Genomic DNA, 5967 nt, shown 5'->3' with positions numbered 1-5967 from the left:
CTGCCTCCCTCCCCAAAGCTGGTTTCCTTAGTGCATTTCACTCAATCCCAAGCCGGCAATGATGCACGCTCACCTCAAGGCTCACAGCTGCTCGGCTAAACTCGGCTGTAATCGGCTAAACTCGGCCACTGTCATCTGCATTCGGCCAGACTCGACCCTTCGGCACAGCTCGGCTCGCTTCGGCCGAACTCGGAGCCGCTCAGTGCGCTCGGCGCGGCTCGGCTCGCTTCGGCCGAACTCGGAGCCGCTCTCTGCGCTCGGGCCACCTCGGCTCGCTTCGGCCGAACTCGGTACCGCTCTGTGCGCTCGGCGCGGCCCGGCTCGCTTCGGCCCAACTCGGAGCCGCTCTCTGCGCTCGGCGCGCCTCGGCTCGCCTCGCTTCGGCCGAACTCGGAGCCTCTCCGTGCGCTCGGTGCGGCTCGGCTCGCTTCGGCCGAACTCGGAGCCGCTCTCCGCGCTCGGCGCGGCTCGGCTCGCTTCGGCCGAACTCGGAGCCTCTCCGTGCGCTCGGTGCGGCTCGGCTCGCTTCGGCCGAACTCGGAGCCGCTCTCTGCGCTCGGCGCGGCTCGGCTCGCTTCGGCCGAACTCGGAGCCGCTCTCTGCGCTCGGCGCGGCCCGGCTCGCTTCGGCCCAACTCGGAGCCGCTCTCTGCGCGTTCGGCTGAGCTCGGCTCCCTGAGGGCGGGCAAGCGGCGGCGCCTCGCGTTAAACTCGCCCGGCTCGGGGCTCTCCTGCTGCCGCGTCCCGCGGGCGGCCCGGCCATCGCACGGACACGATCGGGAGCGCGGCGTGGCACAGGAGCTCATTGGGCTGTGACCGCACTCGCGCTAATTAGCGCTCACGAGAGCAGCGGGCTCGGTTCGGCTGAGCTCGGCTCGGTTCAGGCAGCCTCGCAAGCCTGGCCTCGGTTCGCTCGAGGCCGTCAGGTTCGGCCGGTCTCGCCTTGGTTCGGCTGAGCTCGTTCCATTCGGCCGAAGGAGGCGTTGTTCGCTCGTGTTTTTATAAATATCTTTCTATATTGACTGTATAATTCTATATTTAGTTTTATACTTCTATAATACTTCCATTATTCCAAATAAAAACCCCGTCTCTAACCAAATATATAAAAAAACCCCTTCTTTTAAAGGATATTGAAATATTTTTTATTTATACTTTGTATAATTATACATTCATATTTTAATTTATCGTTTCTTTGGATGTATTACATTAATTATGATATATATATACAATTTTAAAATAGATTTAAATTAGTATTTAAATTATGTATAATATCTACTGCTACAACTAATTTTTTCTTATATTTTTAATTTTTATATTTATCTGTATGTATTTATTATATATTTCTAAACTTAGATTTCTACCTTTATATTATTTGTATTTATAATTTTTACAATCAAAACCCTGCCTATTGACCAATAAAGAAAACCTGCTTTATTTAAGTATTTTAAAAATATTTTCATGTTTATAATTTTCATATTTATAATTTGTTCAATATTAGATGAGAACACACCTGCTCCTGCACCGCAGTGGGGCTCCCTCTCCTGGGGACCTTGGGGTGCCCCAACGGCATCAGAGCCCAGAGTCTTCACCCCCTTCTCCTCTGTTTAGAAAGTACACTGGAACTTTTTTCTGGAAACAAAGACATTACCTAAATCCTCTCCCCGTGTCCTAGACAGATGGATATTCAGTTATTAGTTGGCTGGGCAGCAGTTTCTTAAATAGAATGATAATCAAGATGTGAACATTTCAGCTACAAGCAAATAGGCAAATCTGAACAAGGTACTGGTGGGCGACCACTGAAGTTATTTTGAAGGAATTTTTTAAACAATAAAATACTGATACCACAAAAATAAAGCAAAAAGCTAACTACTGGCTAAGAATGAAGGAAAAATTAACTTTTGACAGCAACAACATTCCAACCACACAGGCTTTTTCCCAATGTCATACCTTATAACTACCTCTCTTGGGAATTCTCATCACGTATCCCAAAAGGAATAAATACCTCAGAGCGTCCTAAAGCAAAAAGTAGCACACATGAGCTCCTCACACTCCCGGGAGGCCGGCACAGCGTGCACTGAGTCTGCAACAAATTCTGCTCACTGAGGGTCTGCAAACAAAGGTTCAACTGATGAACTGAACTGATTTTAAAGGGAGGTTTTCTAAGCACAGAAGCACAACAAAGAACAAGCAAAAACAATTCTTAAAAACAACCTGCAAGTTTTGTTTAGCATATATGCAACTGATTTCCACCCTGTGGCTTCTCACTTTGATTTGTCTGTAGGTTCAGGAAGATGACAATGCACACACTGCCTTCCCTGAGCCCCCCACAGCAGCTGAGCGCTGCTCCGTGTGCTCAGATCATCAGGAACTGGATTGCACGTGCCCGGATGGACTGGAACTGCTCTGCTGCAGATTCAGGAGACGATGGCAGAGAGGGGCTGGCCGAGGCGTCGTCCCAATTCCATTTCTGTGTGACAAGAAGCGGTTTGTTCCCAACGGGTGCAACAATCCCCAGCTCGCTTCCATGGTGAGTACCGATGGCACACAAATGGCAGCCTGAGGAAATCGTATTCTGGGCTCTAAGTGCTTGGGATGGGGTCTGATTTTTTGTTTTGCATCTGGATGATGATTAGTACGACAGGGCCCTGATTGATGACATGGCAGCACAGAATTAAAAACTCCTCGACAGGATTACATCGACTTCTAGGAAAAGACAAAAGCCTAGGACCCTTCTGAAATCTATTTTTAATGCGAAGCACACGGATTGTCACTATGCTGCGCCTTCCAGCTTTTCAAAGCAGCTTACTTCTGAAGACCAGAAAACATTTATTTCTACAGAAACAATGGGCAACCCCCAGGCTAATCTCAGCACTACTGTTTAATAGGGGATCTGCCAGCATGCCAGTCCAGCTTCAAGTGTGCTTTATTTCAGTCTAACATCCCCTCAAAATTCTTCTCACATCTCCCAACACTGACATCTTATTTTCCCCTAAAGCTTCTCATCATTAGCAATTTCCAAGTAACATGGTATTTTTACAACATTCAAAAATGTCATGCTGGACTGTGCTAGAGAGTAATTTGCATATATAAGCTTAGCAAAGTTTGAATTGACTTGTCCAGAGAAAAAACCTACAAGTGAACACCTACACCTGCCTACAAAGAGCTAACAAGCCCCTGGCAGCTGCCAGCATCAAAGCACAGCGGATGTTTCTAATACAGGGTAAGGATAACAATATCACCTTCTGTTCTCTCCAGCTTCTTTTCCCTGCAGTCATATTTTGCTGCTTATGATTTTTTTAGTCTCTGTATCTTCTTGGACAGCACCGAGCCCGACGACGAGGATATGAGAGTCTTTCCCTGTCGGACGGAGAGAACCAGGAAAACAGTTAAAATAAGAACAGGGCAGTTTGAAATTCATACTTGCAACGAGAAGCAGCGCCTAACAAACAGAACAAAAGTAAACAAAGCATGGTACCTCCCTGGGGACAGAAGACTTATAAACTCTCCAGAATTTACAATTCTAGCGACCATCCCCTTCAGGACAGCAGCCAAGTGTCCCATGGGGTGGTGCTGCACCAAAGAACCATCTGAGAGGTTCCAAAGAGTGAAATGCACAATATTTTGCAAAGACAAAAAATCTTGCAAAATAACAAAAATACAATAGATGTAAACTACAGGGTAAGAGTACAAGTGTTCACTTTAAGAGCTGGAACCATCCAGGTGAGCACCTGATAAATGGATCCTCACAGGAGTTTGAACCCTTCAGGACACAGAAGGGTTTTCCCCAGAAACTTCACAGACTGAGTTTTGATAGAAGTACACTTGCCAGACCCTCAGAAACGTCACCCATTCTCCAGGTGTCTGGAGAGAACTGCAAATGGCTCTCACGTAGTTTGAGCTAGTTGTGTAAGGTCTCAGGGTGAATTTCACCAGATGCAACCAAACTGGGCAACTCCCAGTGGGACAGAAGGAACACAAAGCTTGGGTAAGCAGAGCTGCAGCAAATACTGAGGAAACAAACATAACAGCGTAAAAAATAATAAACCATCCTTTTTTTTCCCTCTTGCTTTTGTTTTTTTCTTATTCAGATCAGCACAGCAATTAAAGAGAACGTGAAAAACTCACCATTACTGAACATTTCATCATCTGTAAGCTGAGCATCCTTAGCATAGAGGACTCCAAAGTTAAAATTCACCGATCCCTGGGAAATAAAACCAAATATCGTATGGTAAACAATCAAACAGCAGTCAAAAAAATTTGTTTCCTCTAAGGACTATCTGGTATGTATGTATCTTTGCATTACACATTAGAACATACACTTTATACCATCTCCTAATAGGTAATAATTTACCTTTGAACTTTGTTAGTATAGCATGAATTTTTAACTTAAACTGGTGATCTATTATTATTAAGTTGGTGCTTAAAGTTATTTCTGCTGTCACGTTCAAAAAAACATGAATTTTTTTTACTGGAATGAGCAATTGATTTCAAAGTCATCAAAAGCCCACCAAAACACAAAGCTGGGTTCACTGGACGGGTCTGTGAGCTAGAAGTAGTTAGGCTTGTACTTCCCTCTTGCTCTTCCAGAACCAATAAATCCTGTCAACAAAACCAGGATCTTTAGCCCGCTGCTGTGAAAGATTCTACAAGGATGATGGTTTGATTTGTGTTTAGAAGTTTTGATTTGAAATGGCCAGTCCAATGGATAAAGACAGTTTAGGTAGTATTACATTGCTATTATTATTTTTACTATTACTACTGCTATTGTTATCATCTGCTACTGGAAGAAACAAACCAGTAGTACCTATACTTAATTACTTTTATTTCCAGGAAATAATAAAGAAAAAGAACCAAACCAAAAAAAGTCACTTCCTACCTTTTATATCAAGGGATGAAAAATTTCTCTTGGGCTCTTCTCCAATTTATCAAGACTCATAGCAATGAAAGGCAAACAAAACAGCGCTTTATAGAAGGCCAAGTGCACGTTTCAAGGCTGAACCACCAACTGATTGCAGTGACAGCAGTTACAACATGAATCCTTCCTAGAGCCTCTGTGAAATGGAATGTTCTGTGGAACTGCCGTTTCTTTCCCAAAATACTAACTTCCAACACTTCCTAAACGTATTTTGTATTTTAAAACCACAGAAGTTAGTGAGACTCTGTGCGGAGATCAGGTTTAAATTTATTTCCTTCCAAAGCACAGAGCTCTGTTCCATCACCCTTCCCTTTGGCTCTACACTGAATTATGGTGAGCATTTGAGGACTGCTCAATAATCGATTCTATTTCTCTCTTTTTCTAGTTCTCTCTATTCCTAAATCATTCAAGACAAGTCAAATGAAAAATGACAAGTTCAGCATCAGAGTCACACTTTTTCCCTTTGTCTGCTCAAGAACAGGCTCTAAATCCACTTATTGCTGCCTTCAACGATTCAGACTTGCAAAACCATTCTTACATGTTTTACAGCTTTATCATACAACCCACAGAACGCAAGCTCTGAATTACAGGAAAAGGTACACAGGCAAATATCTAAAGGGATCACTTATTTGTAAATACATACCTTGATAGAGAGCCCACTGAGAACCTTTCTGTGGGACTCTAAGGGACGCATGCTTTCTGAGCACCCTGTAAACAAGAAAAGCTACGATATATTACAGGACATCCCCACTTTTTCTACATATTCAAATAGAATTTTTAATAAAAACAGTTCAGTTACAAAAGAAGGAAGAAAACCAAGCTAATTTTACTCAGCTGTATTTACTGCCGATTTAGAGAAAAATGCCGGGCCGCGTCGGCCGTTGCGTCACACGCCGCGCCGGCAGCAGGGCCTGCCGGGAGTTGGAGTCTCGGGCTGACAGCCACTCACGTGCCGCGTCAGCCGCTGCGTCACACGCCGCGCCGGCAACAGGGCCTGCCGGGAGTTGTAGTCTCGGGCTGACAGCCACGGCTCCGTCCCCCGCCACCGGGAGC

The 5967-nt window shown here is 45.0% G+C and overlaps 1 long non-coding RNA gene across 1 annotated transcript; it reads right to left on the bottom strand.

The window, feature by feature from the left end:
- Window positions 1–1282: 1282 nt before the first annotated feature.
- LOC134433574 (uncharacterized) lies at window positions 1283–5499 on the bottom strand. The gene is made up of 3 exons (XR_010031647.1): window positions 4876–5499; window positions 3239–4200; window positions 1283–2555 (listed from the first exon to the last, which is right to left on the bottom strand). It is a non-coding gene; the product is annotated as an uncharacterized LOC134433574 (long non-coding RNA).
- Between the last annotated feature and the right edge of the window lie 468 nt (window positions 5500–5967).

This window comes from Melospiza melodia, unplaced genomic scaffold, assembly GCF_035770615.1.
Source record: "Melospiza melodia melodia isolate bMelMel2 unplaced genomic scaffold, bMelMel2.pri scaffold_206, whole genome shotgun sequence".
Classification (NCBI taxonomy): Eukaryota; Metazoa; Chordata; class Aves; order Passeriformes; family Passerellidae; genus Melospiza; species Melospiza melodia.
This window is presented reverse-complemented; position numbering and strand designations above follow the sequence as displayed.